Source organism: Helianthus annuus, chromosome 17 (genome assembly GCF_002127325.2).
Source record: "Helianthus annuus cultivar XRQ/B chromosome 17, HanXRQr2.0-SUNRISE, whole genome shotgun sequence".
In the NCBI taxonomy this organism is placed as follows: domain Eukaryota; kingdom Viridiplantae; phylum Streptophyta; class Magnoliopsida; order Asterales; family Asteraceae; genus Helianthus; species Helianthus annuus.
In genome coordinates, this window is record NC_035449.2 from 119,236,020 (window position 1) to 119,262,514 (window position 26,495).

The window sequence follows — 26,495 nt, forward strand, 5'->3', positions numbered from 1 at the left end:
ATACACATTCTAAAGGATCCATCCTTCTTCTTGACAAAAAGAACGGGAGCACCCCAAGGAGAAAAGCTAGGACGGATAAAACCTTTGTCAGAAAGCTCCTGAAGCTGCTTAGATAGCTCTTGCATCTCAGACGGTGCAAGGCGATACGGAGCTCTAGCAATAGGATTTGCACCAGGTACAAGATCGATATGGAACTCGACTTGGCGTGCTGGGGGTAGACCAGGCAATTCTTTAGGAAACAGCTCCGGATAATCCCGAACAACAGGGATATCTTGAATAGACTTACCTTGGTCTTTATCTGCCGTAACATGTGCCAAGAAGGCCACATAGTTCTTTCGCAGATACTTCTGAGCTTGAGAACAAGACATAAGCTTGAGGCTACTAACAGGTTTCTCACCACGAACCTGTAGGATCTCACCTGACGGGAGCGGCACACGAACGATCTTCTCGAAACAAACTACCTCTGCGCGATGCTTGGCTAACCAATCCATACCCACAATAATGTCGAAACTCCCAAGACGCATAGGCGTGAGGTCAATAGGAAAAAGATGGTTGCTAAGGTTTAATTGGCAGTTGCGAAGAATGGAATTAAGAACAATGGGTTCACCATTCGCAACTTCAACAGTCAAAGGTTTACCTAGTTTTGTTCTAGACACGCGAAGCAATGGTTCGAAAGATAAAGACACAAAACTTTTATCGGCCCCTGAATCAAAAAGAACAGACGCAGGTTGATTATTAACTAAGAACGTACCGTTCACCACTTCGTTGTCTGCCTGCGCCTCAACAGCATTCATATTGAAAGCTCGTCCACGAGCCTGAGCCTGAACTGGATTTGCATTAACCAGCCTTGGACACTGGTTTCGATAATGAGTCAGGTCTCCACAATTAAAGCATGAGCCGGGAGGGTAGTGAGGTCGTGCAGCTTGCTGTTGAACAGGTGGTTGAGCTACCTGATTTCGAGCAAAACGACAAACTTCTGCAAGATGACCCGACTTCCCACAGCTGGTACAGAAACGACACGGGAGTTGTTGCTGATGATGACTATTGCACCTATTGCACAAAGGTGCATTCCCTTCATACCGCTTCTTCGCGGGAGGCTGCGCTGGCTGATTGGGTGCTGCCTGGTTCTGTTGGGCAGTGATTGCAAAATTTTGGGAAGCCTTTCGCTTCCTAGAGCCCCTTGATGAGCCAGAATCCTTCCCCTTCTTACCTTTCTTGCTATCCCCTTTGTCAGAATCCTGCTTCTTACCCTTGTCACCCTTCCTATGCAATTTACCCTTTCTGACCTGCGATTCTGTTAATGTCGCAGCTAACTCAATTGCCTGACGGACAGTGGTAGGTTTACTACCAGTAACGATGTCTTGCACAGAATCAGGTAGACCATCGATGTATCTCTCGATAGCCTTGTCAAGTGGGGTGACCATTGTTGGGCATAGCAAACTCAACTCTTCATATCTATCAGTGTACGCCCGGTGCTCACCACTAACCTGTTTCAGATCGTCAAACTCCCTTTCCAACTTTCGCAATTCATGACGAGGACAGAACTCACTCATCATGAGAGTCCTTAACTCAGCCCACGTTTGTGCTAAAGCGACTTCAGCACCACGATCTCTCATAATCCCGTTCCACCATGTCAACGCCCTCTTCTGAAAGACACTTGAAGCAAACTCGACCTTGCGATTATCAGGACACTGAACATGACGAAAAGTATTCTCAATGCTCTCAAACCATTGAAGAAGCCCAGTTGCTCCTTCGGTACCACTGAACTTGAGTGGTTTAGCCGAATTGAAACTCTTAAAGTTACAAGGAGCGTTCTGATTGACGTTTGCTTGGTTAAACTGAGCAATAAGATTCGGGAACGCCGCAGCCATATGCTGTGCGATGATTTCCGCCAGTTCGGCATTGGGTAGCTGATTTTCGCGTCGAGGAGGCATGCTAAAAAGAGGAAAAACACGAGAGGAATGAGTGAGAAGATTAGATGAAAAGAATGAGATGAAACAAAATCAACAAAGCAAGGATGGTGGTCATTTGTCCGTATCACAAAGCAAACAAATGACGCACAGTGACTAATCAAAGTAAATGGATCCATAAACAATGCTTAACGAAGACATGCTCGCCTATAAGTGAACACTCACCCCAAGAGTTCCCAGGTAAGAGTGACTGGTCCGATTATGTGGATTTGTACGAACACTCTAGCCTTAGACAGAAAACTCAGGGTACAGGCATTCACCCTTCCAGTTTGCACGTGTTCACATCATTTAGACCCAAACTTTGACGAGATTTTGAAAACTCGAAAGGCACAAGGCCAAAAGAATCATTAAAGCAAATGATAAATTTCCAAAATCAATTTGAAAAGTCAAAAGGGTTCAAAACAATAAAATAGATCATTTGAAAAATAGAGGATTGTTTTTCAGAAATCGTTTTAGAAATCTGGGTTCTTGTTTTGATGATCACCTAAGGATAGGTGAAGTGCATGTTTTAAAATCTAAACACAAGACAACTTGTGTTGGGGTCCTAGAAAGGTTATAGTCTAGGTCAAAGCATTACTAATAACCTAATTCCCTATAACCATTGGCTCTGATACCAACTCTTCTGTCACACCCCGACCACGTAAAACATCAAATCGTGGCGGAAACGTCGGGGAGTGTTGTAACAGAATTATTGTTTCACAACCATGGCATTTAAAGTTATATTTTATTTATCAATAAAAGAGGTACATTGTCTTGAAATAACTGAAACATAGAGTACATAACATGTTTTAATTAGACTAGCTTCATTTTAAAGTCACTAAGGCCCAAGTCCACCCTAGCGTATCACGATCAAGCTATGCATTAGCTCCTGAAACACATGTGAAAATAAAGTACGTTAGCATAAAAATGCCAGTGAGTAACATAGGTTTTGTGAAAATAGGATTCATGACTTAGGTTTTAGAAAAGGGTTGTTTAACAAAGTCAGTCATGATCCTTGTAACATGTTTTGTTTTATAAATCATTTGAAAAGCGATGATAAAGTAGATGATATGTGAAAAAAGTAATGTAAGGTTAAATGAATAACTAAGTAAAATGAGTTTGTATATATATTTATCGAACAGTGTTGTAAAACAATGTCTTATGAAAATGTGTTATTTGTAAGAAAAATGATTAAGTCCAAGTTGAATGACTTAAATAAACCACCCAATGAAAGTTGCCCATATCTAAACCATTTGCCCAATGTTATTGTGAAAACCATGTCAAAATGTATATATATCAATATCAACATTGTCTATGTCAAATATCAATCATGTAATGTGTAATCAAAATGTCAATGTATGGTTAGTGAAATATGTATCAACTAAACCATAGGAAAAATGCACAAAACAGTGTATTGAAGTAAAACATGGTTTAAATCAACGCTATGTTTTGTGGAAAATGCATGCTATAATGAATACAAACATTTATGCGGTATTTGTGAAAATGCATACATTCAAGCCTTGCAACTGTGGTGATAAACCTTTAAACAAATTAAAGGTCCATCTGTCTAAATGTTTTAATCGAATTCGGTCATTCCTTCCAATCCAAACATACCCAGGATTTCAGGAATGGGAGTTGTCAATTCCTATGGTACCATTACCTACTAACGAGCGGCGTGATCAATGTTAATGAATGTATATTGTCCCACTTAAACAAACCAAATGTCATACCCAAAATGTAAGCATGAAAATGTCATGTAAAACAAATGCACTAAGTATGATGAACATACATAGCGTGAAAATGTCATGTAAAACAAATGCACTAAGTATGATGAACATACATAGCGTGAAAATGTCATGTAAAACAAATGCACTAAGTATGATGAACATACATAGCGTGAAAATGTCATGTAAAATAAATGTACTAAGTATGCGCTAAACGAACATACGTAGCATAAAATGTCATGTAAATCGAAGTATTTAATGAACATAGCAAGTGTATGATGAGAAAACATGAAAGCACGAAAGTAACAAGTAGGCACATGTGTTTCACCCCAAAATGTTTGGAAAACAGTAAAAGAGGGGACTATGTACTCACTTGAGATTGCTTAGAAGTCGTAGGATAACCACCAAGCAATGTTAGAAGATCACGGAATCAAACAGCACCTATAAAGGCACCTACATTAATAAACGGACCTATCGGAGGATCGGGTAGTACGAGGGTTCGCAAACCAAATAAGTGTGGGAACTTATGTAATATGGTTTGACAAAGCCTACATACTAAAACGAAACTTATCCTAAGTGCTTTTGACCCGTTACGACCCGCTTAGGTAGCTTATGCTACTTTAACGCGTCGTTTGCGTAAAACGCGCTTGAAACGCCTAACTAGCCCTATGACAAGCAAGATATGCCTTAACACACTTAATATTGTTGCTAAATCAGTTTAGGTGTCAAAATTTATGTTACATAAGTTTAAAATGAATTTTAGTGTAAAAAGGGCATTTTGGTAATTTACCTAAAGCATAAGAACCACTTGTCATACAACTACTCAAATGGCGTGACCATAAGGTATAACCTTGAAAGGTTATTCCCTATACACTATGGTCACCTAATGTGTTTGGTCGGATCCTAATGATCGACCAAATGGGTCGGGTTCGTAAGTATAAGCGATTGATTAGATCGCTTACCCTTACGACCCTAAACAAGCACAAAACTAAAAGCGACGAGCTAAACATGCTAGAACATGTTTAGAAAACAGGTTTTGGTATTAAAACAAACGGTTTTAATACCCTAAAGTAGTTTGGTTACAAAATGCGCAGGAAAACGCATTTTGACCGAAACTACGGCTCGTCACTAAGCCTAGATAACGTGGTAATCAGTAGGTATAGTCGCTAGGGACTATAACCAACGTGATTACGCTCACGTTATGAAGTTCAAACGAACTTCGCATTGACCATAAACTGGTCAATGCAGAAAGTCAAACAAAGTTTGACTTTCGGACTCGAAAAGCAATAAAAGAACGAAAGAATACTTACAACGGGTCCCCGCAAGATTGAATTCCGAGTACTCTCAGGTATGAAGTGTCAAAGCACCCCAACTTAGAGAGCAACCTCTGAATTCAAGTGTGAGGGAAATGGGCAAGACATGGAGGGGTATATATAGGATTTGGTGAACCGTTAAGATCGTTCCTCGCAAAGCGTGCTTCGATCTTGGCCATCCATGTGTACCCATAGTTTTTAAAAACCATTTGAGCCCATTATTTCAGTCCCCTGATTTGAAAATACCATTTGCAATGGGTTTAGAGGTGCAAGACAGCTGCATATAGCTGTTTTCAACAATTTTTCGTATCTGGGGACCTCACGCGGCCCGCCTAAAGTTTGGGGGAATCCTTACGCGCCCCGCCTGAGCAAACTTTGACAGATTTGTCAGTTTTGGTCCCTGCAGCTTAGAAACATGCGTTTCGGCCCATTTTTGACACGTTTAAGGCCCGTTAACCTCATTTCAAGGCTCTAAAATGAAGTTAAAGTATAGGGGACTCAAAACATGCTCAAAAATATCTCGGATGTCAGTTCGTTTGGTCGTACGATCGCGATGTTCGCTTAATTACGACGGAATGCGCATAAGCGCGAAAAACGATCCAAATTGCGCGACGAATGGATTTTTCTCATGCCAAACATTAAAACATAATATTTTAATGCTTACATAAATTTTTGGATGTCCGGAAGTAGTCAGAACGTAAGATATGCGCGAAAGTGCAAACTTATGCACTTTTTGACACTTTTAGTCCCTGAATGAGCATAAAGTTTATTTTAGCACACCGAACCCCTCAAAGCCTATTTCTAAGCTATGTAAAGGATATTTAAGGTGTGTTTAACTTATGATCATGTTCCGGAATGTTCGTTACAGTTCAAATCGGCATACTTTCGCAGTTTGTCAATTTTAGTCCCTGTAAGCGAATTAACTGAATTTTGCCATACCAAAGCCTTCGAAACTTATTTCTAAGTTATGTAAAGGTTATTTAAGGTATGTTAAGCATAAAATGATGTTCCGGAGTATTTGTTGCATATAACTGATTACGTTTTCGTACCAGTTTGCATATAATTCTCCAGAAAGCGATATAGAGTTTGAAATCGAATAAAAGCCAAAACATGAAAAACATCAAACATGAATAAACAAATATTGGGATCAAATAACTTTATTTCATTGATAACCGAACTGTTTACAATGATTACAAGCACAAATGTCACAGGTGGCGTTGGCAGCAACCAACCCCAGCATTTGCACTTGAGCATTCCACCACGTGAGGGCCAAACCCTCGAGAGTACCAGTAGCATACTTCACCCTGCGTGCTTCAGGGCATTCACACATTTCGAACACAGACTCTAGTTTCTCAAACCAGTGTAGGAGTCCTACTGCTCCTTCAGTTCCGCTAAAAGTAGTGGGTCGGCAGTCCATAAAGGTCTTAAAAGTGCACACCGGTGCCTGAGCATGTTGACCTAAGGTAGGTGAAAGAAAGACAGAGTTTAACACAAAGGTTGGTTCACGAGAGTAGGATCCTAAAGATCCTAGGATAAGTTCGGGCTGCAGGATATACCTCCTGCGTGTGCAGCTGCAAGTGCTGCGGCAACTCGTTCGTTGATCAAAGCCGTCAACTGGGCTTGTGTCATGTTAACGCGTCCAGACATGATTCTTCATATCAAGAGTAATACGAGTGAGAGAGGTTCGCGGAAGTACGATAGTAGGACAGAGTAAGCACGCACGTGTTCAAACAACAGTAGTTATACTAATCAAGCATACCATGAGCAATGTACTTATGTAACTAACAAGTAGGCAATATACACATACCATATCACCTAGAATGTCGAGCCTTGCATGTGGAGTGAAGTGTCGTTGTGGACCGTTGAGCACTAAACCGGTTATAGTCTGGTTTTAACAAAAACGTTTCCCCTTTATTAAAACCAAGTTCACTATAACCAATGGCTCTGATACCAATCTGTCAAACCCCCAAAATCCACCCGCGGAGTACTACCGCTTGGAGGCGTGACTGACCAGGATCCAGCCACCAATCATACTGAACAAGCATATAAATAATCATAAAAGTTTAACCAATACGATTGGTGTTCCAACAAAACCAAGTTTAAGTTGTAAGCGGAAGCATAAGTTTAAAGTTATAACATAAGTTCAAATGTTTTCAAATAGAACATGGCACGCAGCAACCCGTGTCCCACAACGACCCTCCTCCATGCAAGCTCCAGCTGAGTACCTATGGTCCTGCAAAGCATGCAGTAACGAGTCAACAACTAGTTGAGTGAGTTCACAGTTGGGTGTTCGTTTTAGTTGTTTCGAAAACAGTTTCCTTTAACTGGCATCCTGCCGTGGGGGTTACCCCATAGTTTAAAAACGTGACTTAATCATTCCCAGTTACTCTGGCATTCCAGCCGTGGGGGCTACCCCATGATAGTTATCAGGCATTTCGGCCGTGGGGGCTACCCCATGCGTACACTAGACTCGTTACCATATCGACTGCTGACTGTAGTCATGTTTATGTGCCCTGAAAACCATCAATGTCTATCATCATTGACGTGCCCCAGATCCATTAGTTCACGCCCGTCCTCTGCGGCACGGTGTGAGGTTTGTCAGACCTAAATAGCGCTATCTAACTAATGACCCGCTCGCCATTGGCCCGGCGATTAAGTCGATACAAAAAGGAGGGACTTCGTGATAGAGTTTTGGTCTAGTACGAGTTATCCGTCCATCCGGACGAGGAATCACATTCCTGAACCATAGCTGTCCTACCCAAGGAGGACGAGGAATCCACGTTCCTTAACCCCGTTCCCAACCCAGGGAATCCCATGCTTTGTAAAGGGTGTGAACTCACCTTGGTTTGCTCGGTAGTAACACGGAAAGGTCAATCAAGTCGCAAGTAGTCAATTACGTCCTAACATAGATACCATTCATATCAGATTCAGACCAGGAAGTGCACGTATAACTACACGTATTCATACGCATGTAACGATCATGACATACAAGTCCTATCATGGCAGTTTCAACAACAGTGCACAATATATTCAGTTAACAGTAGCACGTATAGCCCATATGTTCAGCCCAATTACTTAAGCCCAAAACACGTTTTAAACAGTTAACACAGAAGCCCATAAGCCTGGCCCATAATTAAGCAAGCCCAACAAGTGTGGTTTCGAGTCGTAACCGGACTCGCAAGCATGGTTGCGGGTTATGTTGTTTGTGTTGATCATGGATGGTTGCGAGTCGCAACCTATGTCGCAACCATGGTTTCGGCTGATCATGCTAAGGTTTCGAGTCGCAACGGGACTCGCAACCTGTGGTCTCGGCTTGTCATGTTATGGTTGCGGGTCGCAACCAGGTGTTCACGACTCGCAACTGGTGTCGCAACATGGAGGTTTCGAGTCGCAACCGGGGGTCTCGACTCCCCAACAGTTGCTGATTCTGCACAGATTGTACTATCCAATAGAATTCATGCAGAATTATGTACTATCCACTAAACATGTTTTGTTGTCTAATATTTACCCAAATCGGATCAAACAGTGCAGATTTCAAATATTCAACACACTTTCTTAGCATATTCAAGTTGTTCTTCATGTATTCAAACACATTCATCAAGTTCTTCATATATTCAAAACATATTCATAACACATTCAACCCTTATTCTACCGAAATTATGAACAAGCATCAAAACATTTAGCATAACACCACAAGCTCGGTTTTTATACTAATCCGATTACATGCCAAGTGCAAACCGATTTTATGAACATCGATTACTAGTGGTTCAAACTTCATTTAGACACAAAATATCGCAACTCGCCATATAATATATGTTAACCGATTTATCACAACCATGCACATAATATCATCATCCTTTGTTCAACAAGTAGCTATTTTCTTTCAAGTAACATTTTTATCATAAACAATCATTTCATGTGCAACAACTTAGCAAACAACCATAATGTCATAATCATCAATCCAAGCATAAACACAATAAGAATCACTAACCGGTTAAGAGGTAGGAAAGGTGAACTCCAAGTGTCGATTTCCAAGCTTGAGCCGAAAATCCTAGTGCTAACCGATTGGATCCGAAAATGATGTGTGTTTGTGTTCTTAGGGTTTTAGTAGGGGAGTGTGTATGTAGGAGAGTGAGTGTGTATGGTTGCCCAAAGAATGGCAAAGTTGGCTAGAGGGGTGGTATATATGCTAGTTCAAGTGGTGCACCCTAAAGGGTTTCGGATGAGGGTTTACGGCCCAAATGGCCCAACCGGCCAAAGGCCCAAACCGATTACTGTTCACTCGAGACCACATGGTCTCGAGTCGGGTCCTTGTTGTCTCGGGTCGCATACATACACACATACGTATACACATAGCACATAGTCACATAGAATGTACACACATAAATCATATAATTCAACGATTCAACTAGTCATATATGTTCAAACACGTTACATCAAGATACATCGAAGGTTCTAGATTTCGAGTTGTCACATCATCCCCAAGTTGAAAGAAATTTCGTCCCGAAATTTGATGGCACTCACTGAGGAAGCTAGTTAAGTCGTATGGTTTTCCCGGTTATCCTGGGGTGTCACATGAGATGTATGATCTCACAACTTTTGGATCCCACCGATACTTGTTCAAACGAAAGGATGGAGAAGAGCACCCTGTTCTCAAAGTTACCAAAAATGATATGAACTGGAAGCGGCGGTTCTTTTTTGTGAGGAGAGATACCATCCCTGACAGGAGGGATCTGCCCAAGAAGTGGGCTACCCATGGTAGGATAGAGGATCCTGGAAGGATCACCGTAGAACTTATCCTTTAGCATAAGGATCACTGACATTCTTTTGTTTCCTTATTGTGCAGCTATATCCGTTTCTCATCTTAAGTTGACTCCTGCTGCAAAAGAGAGACTCTTGGCCTTTAGGAAGCTTGATCTTTGTTAGGGCTGGATTTTTATTATAGGTGATCCTTACACATGATCCTAACCAGTGATCCTTGTTTCTTTGGCAGACAGTGATCCTCAGCAGAACTTCAGGATCAGGATCATGGGACACTATGGTGATCCTCATACTAACGGCCACTTCCGCTTAATACAATATTGTTTTGCAGGAACATCTAGCAGGATATGCTCTAGACATCATGATCCAGGGACGCGTCTTCATAAATATGGCAAGAGCTTAATCGAAGAAAGACGTTGCACAGGATATGGAAACATGGCTTGATTCATGGGCAGCAATTTAGGCTAGATTGTCTTTATTTCTAAAGGGGTAATGAGCTGATAATTAGTCATTTTACCTAAAATAGGTCACCTACACATGTATAAATACCATTCTTCCTCATTCGGAAGAACACACACGACATACGACACAACTCTCAAACACTTAGACACTCAGTGATCCTTGTACTCAGCTCATTACTATCCGAAGTTGTAACTACATTTTTATTATATTGAAGTTGGTGATCGGTAGTTGCCATCACCCGAGGTTTTTTATGCCGGAGATCATACATTGATCAAGGGCTTTTTTCCTCGTATAAATCATTGTGTCTTTGCATCTTTTATCACAGAAGTGATCCTTTACTTTCATAATTAACCAAGCATCATACCCCGTTTACATAAAGTTTGGTTACATTATCCTTGTGTGATTTTTGACCAAAACAGTTTGGCGCCCACCGTGGGGCAATTGGTGCTTCATTCATAAGAAAATCTTTTGTTCGAAATCACTTCAAAGAGTTACATGGCTTCATCATTGAAGAACACGTCCACGGCGATGTCTGCAGTCACCTCATCACAGATCACCTTGCCTCCTCCACCGGCAGGATCTCAGAAAAATACTGAGAAGAGATCAACTCCCACCTTCTCTAAACCTCTATCTTCTTCTGCTATGAATTTTCTATTCCCAGTACTAGTGATGTATTTGCTTTAATTTTGCAGATGAAGGATCGTATGCAGCGGCAAGATGAAACTAACGAAAGGATCCTCAGGGAAATTGGAGATCTCAAAAGACAAAAGAAAGCGGCAGAGGATCATTCTCCACTGATGCCCAAATCCTTGAGCTTTGATACTCTGATGATCACTTCCCAGCCATCAGGGATCCCGGACGTGCAAATCATAGGGGAGTCAAGAGGATCACATCTCAACTCGGCAGCAATGACTCAGACATCAGACTCACATTTTCAGCCTGTAGGATCCTATCCCCAATACATGGGATCCTTCATGAATCCGGGAGCCTATCCGGGGGCACAGCAGTTTCGAGGATCCTACTTTGTTCCAGGATCATTCCAGGGCCAAGGATCCTCCTTTGTTCCAGGATCACCCCAGGTTCACGGATCCTCCTTTGTTCCAGGATCACCCCAGGTTCACGGATCCTCCTTCGTTCCAGGATCATCCCAGATACCAGGATCCTTACAGATGCCAGGATCCCTAAAAAGTTTGCAAACAGGAAGTCTAGATGTCCATCAAGGGGACTTCATTCCAATGCAGACCATTGCTTCCACTGGTCCCTCCGTTGTTCCAGAATCCCAGCAATATGGATTCCCTAACTTGAACCCAATGGGAGGTAACACTTCAAATAATTATCCTACTACTAACCTTGGATTCATGCAGGATACAGGTACCAATCATGCTATGGCCAGGGAATTACAGAAACTAAAGGACATGATCTCGAGTGTTCCAGGGATAGTCAAGCCTATCCCAGAGATTGCAGATGGAAGCCACAAGGTATCTCGCTTTGCACCACCAATTTGTGATGCAGAGGTACCCAAAAGGTTCCATATCCCTACCATGAAGCTGTATGATGGCACAACGGATCCAGAGGAGCATATAGCACAATACAGGGAAAGGATGGAAATCAATCCTATCCCAGAAAAATTGAAGGAAGCATGCCTATGTAAAGGATTTGGATCCACACTAACTGGATCAGCTCTTAAGTGGCTGCTAAGTCTTCCCCCCTACTCTATTACTTCATTTGCTAATTTAGTTAATTTATTCAATAACCAATTCTCTTGTAGCAGAAAATTTGAAAAATTAACTAGTGAGTTGTACAGGATAACTCAAAATCATAATGAATCATTAAGGGATTATATAACTAAATTTAGTAAAGAATCCTTGGACATTCCCAACTTGGATATGGCTACGGCTGTTGAAGCCTTCAAAATGGGACTGCTTAAGGATTCATTATTCTATGATGATCTTGTTATGACACCGTGCAGGAATCTAGATGAAGTAAGAACTCGAGCACTCAGGTTCATCCGGCTAGAGGATGACAAGAGGATCCAGGAGAGACAAGTAGGATCCTCAAAACAAGATAAGCAAGGATCCTCCTTCAAGAGCAACAAGTTCAAATCCTACCATAGAAATGAGAACAAGAATGTGCATGCTGTTGACCAAGAAGAGGATGATGAAGAATATCCTCCAATCTCAGAATATTGTTTTTCTGTTGATAATCATGAACTAATCCTTGCAATGCAGAATCTAGGTGAAAAAGCTAGGTGGCCCAGGAAGAATGATAAACCATCCGGGACTAAAGACAAGTCCAAATGGTGTGCATACCATGAGGATTTCGGGCATCTAACTGAAGATTGCATAGCCTTAAGAAAAGAAATTGGATACCTGCTAAGCAAGGGGCATCTAAAAGAATTGTTAGGAAGAAGAAAGCAAAGGACCCAGGATCCTGAAAGGATCCCTGAAAAGGCTCCAGCACCTCCGGCAAACGCACAAGTGATCAACTTTATATCCGGAGGATCAGACATTTGTGGTACATCCTTTTCAGCGGCAAAAAGACATGCAAAAGAATCAAAAATGGATAATGGAGAAAGGCCTATTAGAACCTCAAGTGTCTCAGAAGGGAAGATGATAACATTTGATGAGGATGATCGCATAAACATTCAGGATCCTCACCATGATAGTTTAGTTATCACTCTCTTTATCTCTAACCATTTTGTCCGCAGGATCCTTATTGACGGAGGGAGCTCAGTGAACATTATCCAGCTTGATGTCCTGAAGAAGATGGGAATCCCAGAATCAGACATCACACCAAGATCCTCCGTGCTTGTAGGATTCAGTGGGGAAACGAAGAAAACTCTGGGGGACATCAAACTCCCAATCTACGTGGAAGGATTACATAATTACCAAAAATTTTGTGTTATTGACTGTTTATCTTGTTGCAACGTTATCCTTGGCAGGCCTTGGATACATGACATGAAAGCAGTTCCATCTACCTACCATCAATGTGTGAAGCTCCCTAGCCCATGGGGGATAATCAAGATCGACAGTGATCAGCAAGAGGCTAAGGATTGCTATACCTCATCCATGAAGCCAACCTCGAAGCCAAGGGAGCAATAGCAATTACAGCATCCTCCAAGGAATGTCTTGGAGGCAAGGGAACAAGATGTAGATGAAGTCCTCTTGGATCCTAGTGATCCTGAATCAAAAATCTATATCGGATCAGGGATCCTTGGCAAGATGAGAGAGGACGTGATATCCTTCCTCAAAAGAAGAAAATCTACCTTTGCTTGGAAACATGAAGATATGACAGGTATATCTAAGGATATTATTACTCACAAACTTGGCATTGACAGGTCTATCAAACCAATCCATCAAAAAAGGAGGAAGTTTGCACCAGAAAGGAATGCCATTATCCAAGAAGAAGTAGAGAGACTACTTCGAGCAGGTATGATCAGAGAGGTAAAGTATCCAAAATGGTTAGCCAATGTGGTTGTTGTCCAAAAGAAAAACGGAAAGTGGAGGGTATGTGTCGACTTCACTGATCTGAACAAGGCATGTCCCAAGGATCCTTTCCCATTACCCCACATTGACTCCATGGTGGATGCAACAGCGGGGCATGACTGTTAACCTTTATGGATGCATCATCTGGGTTCCAACAAATCCAGATGGAACCATCTGACCAAGAGGATACAGCCTTTATGACCCCAACCGGTTTATATTGTTATATTGCCATGCCTTTTGGACTAAGAAATGCAGGTGCAACATATCAAAGGTTGGTAAATATGATGTTCAAAGATCAAATTGGAAAAACTATGGAGGTATACATAGATGATATGGTGGTCAAGTCAAAGAAAGCTGAGGATCACCTAAGGGACTTAGAAGAAGCATTCGATATCCTTGATAATTACAACATGAAACTTAATCCTTCAAAATGCCATTTTGGTGTTAAGGCAGGAAAGTTCTTAGGATACATGGTAACTCAGAGGGGCATTGAAGCAAGCCCGGAACAAATCAAAGCATTAATAAATATCAAATCTCCTGCCAATGCCAAGGATGTTCAAAGGCTGACAGGCAGGATAGCAGCTTTGAACAGGTTCATATCGAAATCCTCAGAAAAATACAGAGAATTTTACGATATCCTAAGGAAGAATAAGAAGTTCGAATGGACTGAGAAGCATGAGAATGCTTTACAAGCCCTAAAAGAGTATATGTCCTCAGCACCAGCATTAGCAAAACCGGAAAAAGGAGATGTGTTATCCTTATATCTGGCGGTATCCTCAACCGCTGTAAGTGCTGTCCTTGTTAAGGATCACGAAAGTACACAATATCCTATCTACTATGTAAGTAAAAGTTTACTTGATGCCGAATCCAGGTACTCACACCTCGAAAAACTTATTCTTGCATTAATTATGGCATCGACTAAGTTAAGACATTATTTTGAAACCCATACTATTGTTGTTAGAACTAATTTTCCAATTAAGAATGTCCTCAGGAAACCAGATATGTCAGGAAGAATGGCTAAATGGGCAGTAAAGCTTAGTGCCCATGATATAAGATACGAACCAAGAACAGCTATCAAATCTCAAGCACTAGCTAACTTTGTGGCTGATTTCAGTAGTGATCTACAAAAAGAAACAGAATTGGAGGTCCAGCAGCTGGATGAGACCAAGGATCCTTGGATACTACACACTGACGGATCCTCAAATATCAAAGGCACAGGGCTAGGGATCCTACTAAAATCGCCACAGGGGGACATAATACCCCACTCCATAGCTTGTGAGTTCCAAGCAACTAACAATGAGGCTGAATATGAAGCCTTAATTGCTGGCTTACAAATTGCTAAGGATATGGGGGTAAAGTATCTTAAAGTATATGTAGATTCATTATTGATCACTAATCACTTTAACGGATCCTATGCTGTTAAAGGTGAAAAACTAACCAAATATTTAGAGATAGTCAAAGAATTGGCACTCTCTTTTGTTTCTTTCAGCTTGACACAGGTACCAAGGGAGGAGAACACAGGGGCTGATGCATTGGCCAACCTAGGATCATCCTTGAAGATTCCAGAAGATATAAGTATCCCTATCATCCATATCCTGGCTCCTGCTATTGAAAATCAGGTGGCCATGGAAATAGTAGAGGATACTGCAATGATCCCTAGTGAAGAAGCCCAATCTTATTCAGGATCATGGATCTCACCAATCATGAGATACTTGCAACATGGGGAGATTCCGACGGGAGAAAATCCTAGAGCTTTCAGGATTAAGGTATCTCAATTTACAACTTTGAATAATGTATTATATAAGCGATCTCTTGCAGGACCATATTTGAGGTGTATCGAGGATCCTGAAATTGAGGAAGTGTTGAAAAGGGACGCTATACAGTATGCTAAGAAGTGTGATCCTTGCCAAAGACATAGCAACATCCTCCATCAGCCAGCTGAATTTTTACACCCAATACCATCCTCTTGGCCATTCATGAGATGGGGCATGGATATAGTTGGCAAGCTCCCTAAAGCACCTGGTGGAAAAATATTTATGCTTGCCATGACTGACTATTTTTCCAAGTGGATAGAAGCTGAAGCCTTCGCTCAAGTCAGAGAAAAGGAAGTCATATCCTTCATTAAAAGAAACATTATAACTAGATTTGGCATTCCCTCTGAAATTGTATGTGATAATGGCTCCCAATTCATTGGAAGCAGAACCACTAGCTTTTGTGACAGTTGGGGAATCAAGATGATAACATCAACACCAGTTCATCCACAAGCCAATGGTCAAGCAGAATCATCCAACAAGATCATCATCAACAATCTGAAGAAGAAGCTAGGATCCAAGAAAGGAAAATGGGCAGAAGAGTTACCTTATGTGCTATGGGCTGATAGGACGACTCCCAAGAATGCCACCGGTCAAACACCTTTCTCTTTAGTATTTGGGGCAGAAGCAGTGATCCCAACAGAGATGGTGATCCCAACTGCCAGAACAATTGCTCGTGATCCTGAAGAAAATGCTGCAATCCTAGCTCAGGATTTGGATACTATTGAGGAAATCAGGGATCTAGCTAGAATAAGGATGGCAAGCTACCAACAAAGAATGGCTGGTACCTACAACAAAAATGTCAGGATAAGGAAGTTCCAAGTCGGAGATATGGTGTTGAGAAAAGCATTTCAAAATACTATCAATCCTGCTGACGGGAAGCTAGCACCAAAATGGGAAGGTCCCTACTTGATTGAAGCTGAAGCAGGAAAGGGGGCATACAGGTTGCTAACCATGGAAGGAAACTTGTTACCAAGAGCCTGGAATGCTGTTCACTTAAAAAAATATTTCATGTGAACATGATCCTTCATGCATGTGATCCTTACATTGAAGTATCCTTGAAGGATCTCGGAGATATCAGTGATCCTTACTCTGGTAATATGCTTATCCTAAAACTATTGCATTTTCTTACTTTTTGCCTAAGGATAAGGATCATGTATCCTTCATCCTCTACTCACAAACCGTTTGAGTTATGATAGTTCAGGTATCTTCAGCAAATCGTCAAAGATCTCCAAAAGCACAGCAGATCCTTGGGTCCAACCCCAGTTATCCTTGGGATTATCCCCAGTTTCCGCCAGCAGCGCACGATGATCCTGGTATAGTTCACGTCTTTGGGACCAGTACCCACTTTCGGGGCTGACAACCTCATCGTACTGGCTATATTTAGGATCCTACGTATAATGGTGGACGCACCATACATCCGTTCCTAAGGTTTCTAACGTTTTCACGTTAGCTAAGGTTTTGACATTTTCATGTCACTAAGTTTGGATAGTTGCCAGAAAGGGCCATACTCCAGTTTACATACGATCCTTTGGGCTTGTCCCCAGTTATCCTCTGGGCTTGTCCCCAGTTATCCTATGGGCTTGTCCCCAGTGATCCTCTGGGATCATTCTCAGTTATCCTCTGGGCTTGTCCCCAGTTATCCTATGGGCTTGTCCCCAGTGATCCTCTGGGATCATTCTCAGTTATCCTCTGGGCTTGTCCCCAGTTATCCTATGGGCTTGTCCCCAGTGATCCTCTGGGATCATTCTCAGTTATCCTATGGGCTTGTCCCCAGTGATCCTCTGGGATCATTCTCAGTTATCCTTTGGGCATGTCCCCAGTTACTAATTTACATTGGCTTAGTCCCAAGTTATATCTCACTTTTCAGGTTTTGGAAGTCTAAACATATAAGGGTCCTTAATCCTTATTAACTATCAAAGTCTTATCTATGATTGTCTTGATTGAAGGTTAGGATCCTAACATGGATCCTCAGGTATGATCCTTGACTATTTTTGATTATACTCTTTATCCTAACCAACCCTTATACTTTGACAACCGAACCTATGATCCTTGAACTAAAACACTTTGAGAATTTTCAATATGAGGATATTTGATCTAGGATCATATCCTAAGTTTATTAAACACTTTGTCAACTCTTGTTATTTTAACAAATATAGCAATTGAGAAATAAGAGGATTATTGGAGGATAACAACACGAGATAAGCCAGAAAAGTTAAGTTATATTATTAAACAAAAGGATCATTAACCCTTTCATAAAGTTGTCAAAATTGCCAACCCACATTTCTACCAGCAAAACGTGGCCCGTCCACATGGGTTGGCAAAGGGTGTCCATTGTCTATGCGGTCTTAGCATTTTGCAGGAAATAAAAGCGGCAGGATCACAAAGGCTTCATCCCCCAAACAGAGGATCCCTCTACCTTTTGTAATCCTACCTATTGTTCAAAGGATCCAGGATCCTTAACCCTAAGAAACTATTGTTCAGAGATTACAGACCATAATTGTTTCAAACATCAACAACCACAAAAAACCACTACCAACCCTAAAAAATTGGGCTCCGGCCTAGTCAACAATATCCATCATCGCCCAATCATGCAGCCTACACCTTCGCTGCTTCATCACCACCAGCATCTCCACCTTGATCCTTCTCAGCATCACCACCTTCCAGCATGGGGATCTCCTCAGCCTCATCCTCGTCCTCCAGGTCCGCCAGCCTTGCCTTCCAACCTTCAACGTCCCACGAGCTTTTGTCAAAGGTAGGATCCTGAGCCTCCTCAGCCATTTGAAGTTGTATCTTGTACATAGCAATTGCCGCGGAGACCTTGGCATCTTGGGTGATCTCCTGCTTCTCGTTATCCATATCAATCAACCTCTGAGCAGCCTCAGCCTTCGTGGCCCGGAGTTCCTTCTCAAGGTCTGCTATCTTAAGATCCTTAAGCACGCCCGTTTGTTGAAGGTCAGCAATCTGGCTCTCTTGATCCTCAACATGGCCAAGATAGGTCTCGATCTCGGCAAGTTTCTGCAAAGAGGGAAATAAGGTAAGTTCAGAACCGGATGATCCTCGAAGAAACAGGATATTCGAAACGGATGACCAACAGGGGCAGTGATCCTTACCTCATTCACGTAGTCAAGAAATTGCTGACGGAGGAGGGGAAATCCTTGGAGATCTTCAGAGGTTTTCCTCTTTTTTCCCTTGCCCCGGATAGACGCTTTGGGAGCTGATGCTGAAGGACTGGCAGCAGGAGCCTTCTTCTTTGAAGACGTAACATTGGCAAGATCACTTAACCCAAATTTAGAGGCAGATTTGACAGACCTGGCAGACTTTCCGGCACCTACACAATCAAAAAAAAAAACAAGATAAGTTGCTTTACTAATCAAACAATCCTACATATAATTTATTTTCTGTAAGGATACTTACTTGACATTGTGGCAGATGCAGAGGATATCTCTTGAGAATCTTGGACAGTGATTTGGAAGCTTCTAACTTCAGGATCAAGCTTTTTAAAAGCTAACACTCTCTCTTTTGCAGCGGGGGTTAATTTCAGACGAGCAATGGAAATAGCTGCATAAAAGACAAAGGAAAAAAGACATCAGTGATCCTCATCATATGAGACAGAACTGATAGTGATCCTTCGAGGATCCTCTACCCTACCATGAGTGGCCCATTCCTTGGGCAGATCCTTCCCATCCGGGATGGAATCCCTCTTAACAAAGAAAAACCGACGTTTCCAGTTTGTATCATTCTTGGTAACTTTGAAGATTGGGTGATCCTCCCCAGCTTTCCGTTTCAACAAATACCGGTGAGAACCGAAGGTGGTGAGATCGTAAAACTCAGCTAACTCCGCCATCCCCAGATCAATCCCTTCCTGCTCGATGATCCTCTCGAAGGTATAAAGAACCCTCCAGATCATCGGCATAGCTTGGATGTAAGAGATGCCGGTTAAGGAAAAGAAAGACTGGGTAAAGTCTGGAAAAGGATACGAGTACCCTATAGCAAACGGGGTAGCAGGAAAAGCCACCCAGACATCCGAGACAAAGTCGCTCAAAGCAGTAGGATCAAAGGATTTAAAAACGGCATTCGCCGGAAAGCAATGACGAATTTTGTCTACGTGAGTATCGCTAAAACAACACCTCTCCATAGGAGAATCCTTGATAATCCCCTGGCTTTTTAAGGGACTATCCTTCTTGGGATCCTTGTGTGGAGAATTCCGGAGCAACATGTTTATGACGGAAACAGAGTAGAAGCAAAAAACAGAGCAAAGAGAAGGAAGAAGGGAAAGAGAGAAAAAGAGGATACCTGATCAAGTCTTCGGTACTGATTATAAAGGGAAGATACCTCGAATTTAAATACAGAATGATCCTAACCCTATCTCCTATTTATAATGATGATTTGCAGGGATTGTCACATCTATGGCGTAATGATCACAACGGCTAGTCCATGTGTAACGGCTAGTTATTCGGAATCGCCCGTTAGAGATAAGATCAAAACAAAATATAACTCGTCTATTTACAATTAACTCCTTATATTTTGGGGGCAATTGTTAGGGCTGGATTTTTATTATAGGTGATCCTTACACATGATCCTAACCAGTGATCCTTGTTTCTTTGGCAGACAGTGATCCTCAGTAGAACTTCAGGATCAGGATCATGGGACACTATGGTGATCCTCATACTAACGGCCACTTCCGCTTAATACAATATTGTTTTGCAGGAACATCTAGCAGGATATGCTCTAGACATCATGATCCAGGGACGCGTCTTCATAAATATGGCAAGAGCTTAATCGAAGAAAGACGTTGCACAGGATATGGAAACATGGCTTGATTCATGGGCAGCAATTTAGGCTAGATTGTCTTTATTTCTAAAGGGGTAATGAGCTGATAATTAGTCATTTTACCTAAAATAGGTCACCTACACATGTATAAATACCATTCTTCCTCATTCGGAATAACACACACGACATACGACACAACTCTCAAACACTTAGACACTCAGTGATCCTTGTACTCAGCTCATTACTATCCGAAGTTGTAACTACATTTTTATTATATTGAAGTTGGTGATCGGTAGTTGCCATCACCCGAGGTTTTTTATGCCGGAGATCATACATTGATCAAGGGCTTTTTCCTCGTATAAATCATTGTGTCTTTGCATCTTTTATCATAGAAGTGATCCTTTACTTTCATAATTAACCAAGCATCATACCCCGTTTACATAAAGTTTGGTTACATTATCCTTGTGTGATTTTTGACCAAAACAATCTTGAAATAAGAACTTTCCAGGTCACCACCCAGGATTCTCAGGAAGTATCCTCTGCTTCTGTCACAATGTCAAGTAAGTATCCTCTTTTAAGGAGTATTTATATAATGAGAGTCAAATAAAATTAAGGTACTTATCTTGTTTTGGTTGTGCAGGCGCTGGAAAATCCTCTAACTCTGCTTCGAAGTTTGGCATCGATGATCTTACTAATGTCAAATCCTCAAGGAAGAAGACTCCTGCTGCTAGCCCAACTGCTTCAGCCCCTAAAGCACCTATCAGGGGAAAAGGAAGCAAGAAGAGAAAGGCCTCTGAGGATTTGCAAGGTCTGCCCCTGCTCCGCCAACAGTGTCTGGATTACATCAACGAGGTAAGGATCACTGTCCTGCTTGTGTATCCTGCTAGTCTAAGGATCACTTGATTTCTGAGGTCATTCCTTGTCTTCCTTGCAGAAATTTGCTGAGGTAGAGACATATGTTGGCCACGTTGAGGACCAGGATCGCCAGATTGCTGACCTTCAACAGGTTGGGGTGTTGAAGGATCTCAAGATAGCTGATCTTGACAAGGAGCTTCGAGCCACCAAGGATGATGCTGCCAAGATGCTGATCAACTTTGACTATGAGAAGCATGAGATCACCCAAGATGCCAAGGTCTCTGCTGCAATAGCTATGTACAAGATCCAGCTGCAAATGGCTATGGAGGCTCAGGATCCTGCTTTCGACAGGAGCACATGGGACGTGGAGGGCTGGAAGGCGAGGCTGGCAGAGCTGGAGGATGATGAAGAGGCTGAGGAGATCCCGATGCTTGAGGGTGGAGGCGCTGGTAAGGATCATGGTGGAGAGGCAAGTGGAGCCGGTGGTGATGGTGCAGCGAAGGATTGAGCTGCAGGATTGGGCAATGATGGAAATTTCGAGACTTAGCCGAAGCCCCAATTTTTTTTTTGTTTGGTGGTTGTGATGTTTTAAAACAATTATGGTCTGTATTTGAACAATAGGTTTAGGGTTGAGGATCTAGGATCCTGTGAACAATAGGTAGGATTACATATGGTGGAGGGATCCTCTGTTTGGGGGATGAAGCCATTGTGATCCTGCCGCCTTTAATTTCCTGCACTTGCTATGACCACATGAACAATGGACACCCTTTGCCAACCCATGTGGACGGGCCACGTTTTGCTGGTAGAAACGTGGGTTGGCAATTTTGACAACTTTAAAAAGGGGTTAAATATTTAATGAATAAAACTTTTTACTTTTGACTTATCCTGTGATGTTATCCTTGTATATCTTTTGAACTTTCAATTGTTTTGAAAGGTTAAGCAAATTATGTTTAAGAAATTTAGGATATGATCCAGGATCAAATATCCTATAGTCGAAAACTTCCAAAAAGTAGTTAATTTTAAGGATCATAGGTTCAGTTGTCAAAGTGTAAGGGCTATTCAAAATAATGAATGTAATCAAAACAGTTAAGGATCATACCTGAGAATCCAAGTTGGGATCCTAACCTTTAATCAGGATAACCATAGGAAGAACTTTAATGGATAATAAGGATTGAGGATCCTTAATTGTTTATCTTTGAAAACCTGAAAATAGAATATAACTTGGGACTAAGCCAATATCATAGATAAGTTAGTAACTGGGGACATGCCCAAAGGATAACTGGGGACAAGCCCAAAGGATCACTGGGGACAAGCCCGAAGGATAACTGGGGACAAGCCCAAAGGATAACTGGGGACAAGCCCAAGGATCGTATGTAAACTGGAGTATGGCCCTCACTGGCGACTATCCAAACTTAGTGACATGAAAATGCCAAAACCTTAGCTAACGTGAAAACGTTAGAAACCTTAGGAACGGATGTATGGTACGTCTACCATTATACGTAGGATCCTAGGTATAGCCAGTACGATGGAATTATCAACCCCTAAAGCGAGTACTGGTCCCAAAGATGTGAACTATACCAGGATCATCGTGCGCTACAGGCGAAAACTGGGGACAAGCCCAAGGATAACTGGGGACAAGCCCAAACAACTGGGGTTGAACCCAAGGATCTGAGTTGCTTCTGAAGATTGTCGACAATATGCTAAGGATACCTGGACTATCAGAGCTCAAAATCTCGTGAGAGAAGGATGAAGGATACATGATCCTTATCCTTAAATAAGAAAATATGTAAATAAGAGTTCAAGCTTAGGACATTACCAGAGTAAGGATCATCGATACTTCAGGGATCCTTGAAGGATACTTCTAATGTAAGGATCATATGTGTCAGAAGGATCCTGCTCACATGAAATATTTCTTCAAGTGGACAGCATTCCAGGCTCTTGGTAACAAATTACCCTCCATGGTCAGCAGTCTATATGCCCCCTTTCCTGCTTCGGCTTCGATCAAATAAGGGCCTTCCCATTTTGGTGCCAATTTCCCATCAGCAGGATTGGTGGTATTCTGGAATGCTTTTCTCAATACCATATCCCCAACTTGGAATTTCCTTATCCTGACATTTTTGTTATAAGCACCAGCCATTCTTTGTTGGTAGCTAGCCATCCTTATCCTAGCCAAGTCCCTGATTTCCTCAATAGTATCCAAGTCTTGAACCAAGTTCTGGTCATTTTCTTCAGGATCACGGGTACTTGTTCTAGCAGTTGGAACCACCATTTCTGTTGGGATCACTGATTCTGCCCCAAACACCAAAGAGAAGGGTGTTTGACCAGTAGCATTCTTAGGAGTTGTCCTATCAGCCCAAAGCACATAAGGCAATTCCTCTGCCCATTTCCCCTTCTTGGATCCAAGTTTCTTCTTCAGATTGTTGATGATGATCTTGTTGGATGATTCTGCTTGACCATTAGCTTATGGGTGGACTGGTGTTGATGTTATCATCTTAATCCCCCAGCTGTCACAAAAGTTAGTAGTTCTGCTCCCAATAAATTGGGAACCATTATCACATACAATTTCAGAAGGAATGCCAAATCTAGTTATAATATTTCTCTTAATAAAGGATATAACTTCATTTTCTCGGACTTGGGCAAAAGCTTCAGCCTCTATCCACTTGGAGAAGTAGTCAGTTATAGCAAGCATGAACACTTTTCCACTAGGTGCCTTAGGGAGCTTGCCAACTATATCCATCCCCCATCTCATAAATGGCCAAGAGGATGGTATAGGATGTAGAAATTCAGCCGGCTGATGAAGGATATTGCTGTGTCTTTGACAAGGATCACACTTCTTAGCATACTCCACAACATCCCTTTTCATAGTTGGCCAGTAGTATCCTGTCCTTAAGATCCTTGAGAACAATGCCCTGCCCCCAGTGTGGTTTCCACAATCTCCTTCATGGAAATCTTTTAAAACTTCTTGAACTTCAGGATCCTCGATACATCTTAAATATGGTCCTGCAAGAGATCGCTTATACAGCATATTATTTAAGATTGTGAATTGAGATACCTTAATTCTGAAAGCCCTAGGGTTTTCTCCCATAGGAATCTCTCCGTGTTGTAAGTATCTCATGATTGGTGAGATCCATGATCCTGAACAAGATTGAGTATCCTCACTGGGGATCATTGCAGAATCCTCTTCTATTTCCATGGCCACCTGATTTTCAATAGCAGGAGCCAGGATATGGATGATGGGGATACTTATATCCTCTGGGATCTTCGAAGATGATCCTAGATTGGCCAATGCATCAGCTTCTGTATTTTCTTCCCTTGGTACCTGTGTCAAGCTGAAGAAAGCAAAGGAGAGTGCCAATTCTTTGACTATCTCTAAATATTTGGTTAGTTTTTCACCTTTAACAGCATAGGATCCATTAAAGTGATTAGTGATTAACAATGAATCCACGTATACCTTAGGATACCTGATCCCCATATGCTTAGCAATTTGCAAACCAGTGATTAAGGCTTCATATTCAGCCTCATTATTAGTGGCTTGGAACTCACAAGCTATGGAGTGGGGTATTATGTCCCCCTATGGCGATTTTAGTAGTATACCAAGCCCCGTGCCTTTAACATTTGAGGATCCATCAGTATGTAGTATCCAAGGATCCTTGGTTTCATCCAGCTGCTGGACTTCCAATTCGGCTTCCTTTTGTAAATCACTACTGAAATCAGCCACAAAGTCTGCTAATGCTTGAGATTTGATGGCTGTTCTAGGCTCATATCTTATATCATGGGCACTGAGCTTTACTGCCCACTTAGCCATCCTTCCGGACATCCCTGGTTTCCTGAGGACATTCTTAATTGGAAAATTAGTTCTAACAACAATAACATGGGTTTCAAAATAATGTCTTAGTTTAGTAGATGCCATAATTAGTGCAAGAATAAGTTTTTCAAGGTGTGAATACCTAGATTCAGCATCAAGTAAACTCTTACTTACATAATAGACAGGATATTGTGAACCTTCATGATCCTTAACAAGGACTACACTTACTGCTTTTGAGGATACCGCAAGATATAAGGATAACACATCTCCTTTTTCTGGTTTCATCAATGCTGGAGCTGAGGACATGTATTCTTTGAGGGCTTGTAAAGCATTCTCATGCTTTTCTGTCCATTCGAATTTCTTGTTCTTTCTTAGGATATCGTAGAATTCTTTACATTTTTCTGAGGATTTGGATATAAATCTGTTTAAGGCTGCTATCCTGCCTGTTAGCCTTTGCACATCCTTAGCGTTGGCAGGGGATTTGATATTCACCAATGCTTTGATTTGTTCCGGGCTTGCTTCGATGCCCCTCTGGGTTACCATATATCCTAAGAATTTGCCTGCTTTAACACCAAAGTGACATTTTGAAGGATTAAGCTTCATGTTATAACTATCAAGGATATTAAATGCTTCCTCCAAGTCCCTTAGGTGATCCTCAACTTTCTTGGATTTTACTACCATATCGTCTATGTATACTTCCATAGTTTGTCCAATCTGATGTTTGAAAATCATGTTCACCAGCCTTTGATATGTTGCACCTGCATTCCTTAATCCGAACGGCATAGCAACAAAAACCGGTTGGGGTCATAAAAGCCGTATCCTCTTGGTCAGATGGTTCCATCTGAATTTGTTGGAATCCAGATGATGCATCCATAAAGGTTAACAGCTCATGACCCGCCGTTGCATCCACCATGGAGTCAATGTGGGGTAATGGGAAAGGATCCTTGGGACATGCCTTATTCAAATCAGTGAAATCGACACATACCCTCCACTTTCCATTTTTCTTTTGAACAACAACCACATTGGCCAGCCATTTTGGATACTTCACTTCTCTAATCATACCTGCTCGTAGTAATCTTTCTACCTCTTCCTGGATAATGGCATTTCTTTCTGGTGCAAATTTCCTCCTTTTTTGATGGATTGGTTTAACTGGCCTGTCAATGCCAAGTTTATGAGTGATAATATCTTTAGATATACCTATCATATCCTCATGTTTCCATGCAAAGGTAGATTTTCTTCTTTTGAGGAAGGATACAATGTCTTCTTTCATTTGTCCAAGGATCCCTAATCCGATATAGACTTTGGATTTAGGATCATCAGGATCCAGGAGGATTTCGTCCACATCCTGCTCTCTTGCCTCCAAGACATCCCTTGGAGGATACTTTAATTGCTATTGTTCCCTTGATTTCGAGGCTGGTTTCATTGATGAGGTGTAACAATCCTTAGCCTCCTGCTGATCACTATCAATCTTGATTATTCCCCAAGGGCTAGGGAGCTTTACACATTGATGGTAGGTGGATGAGACTGCCTTCATATCGTGTATCCAGGGCCTGCCAA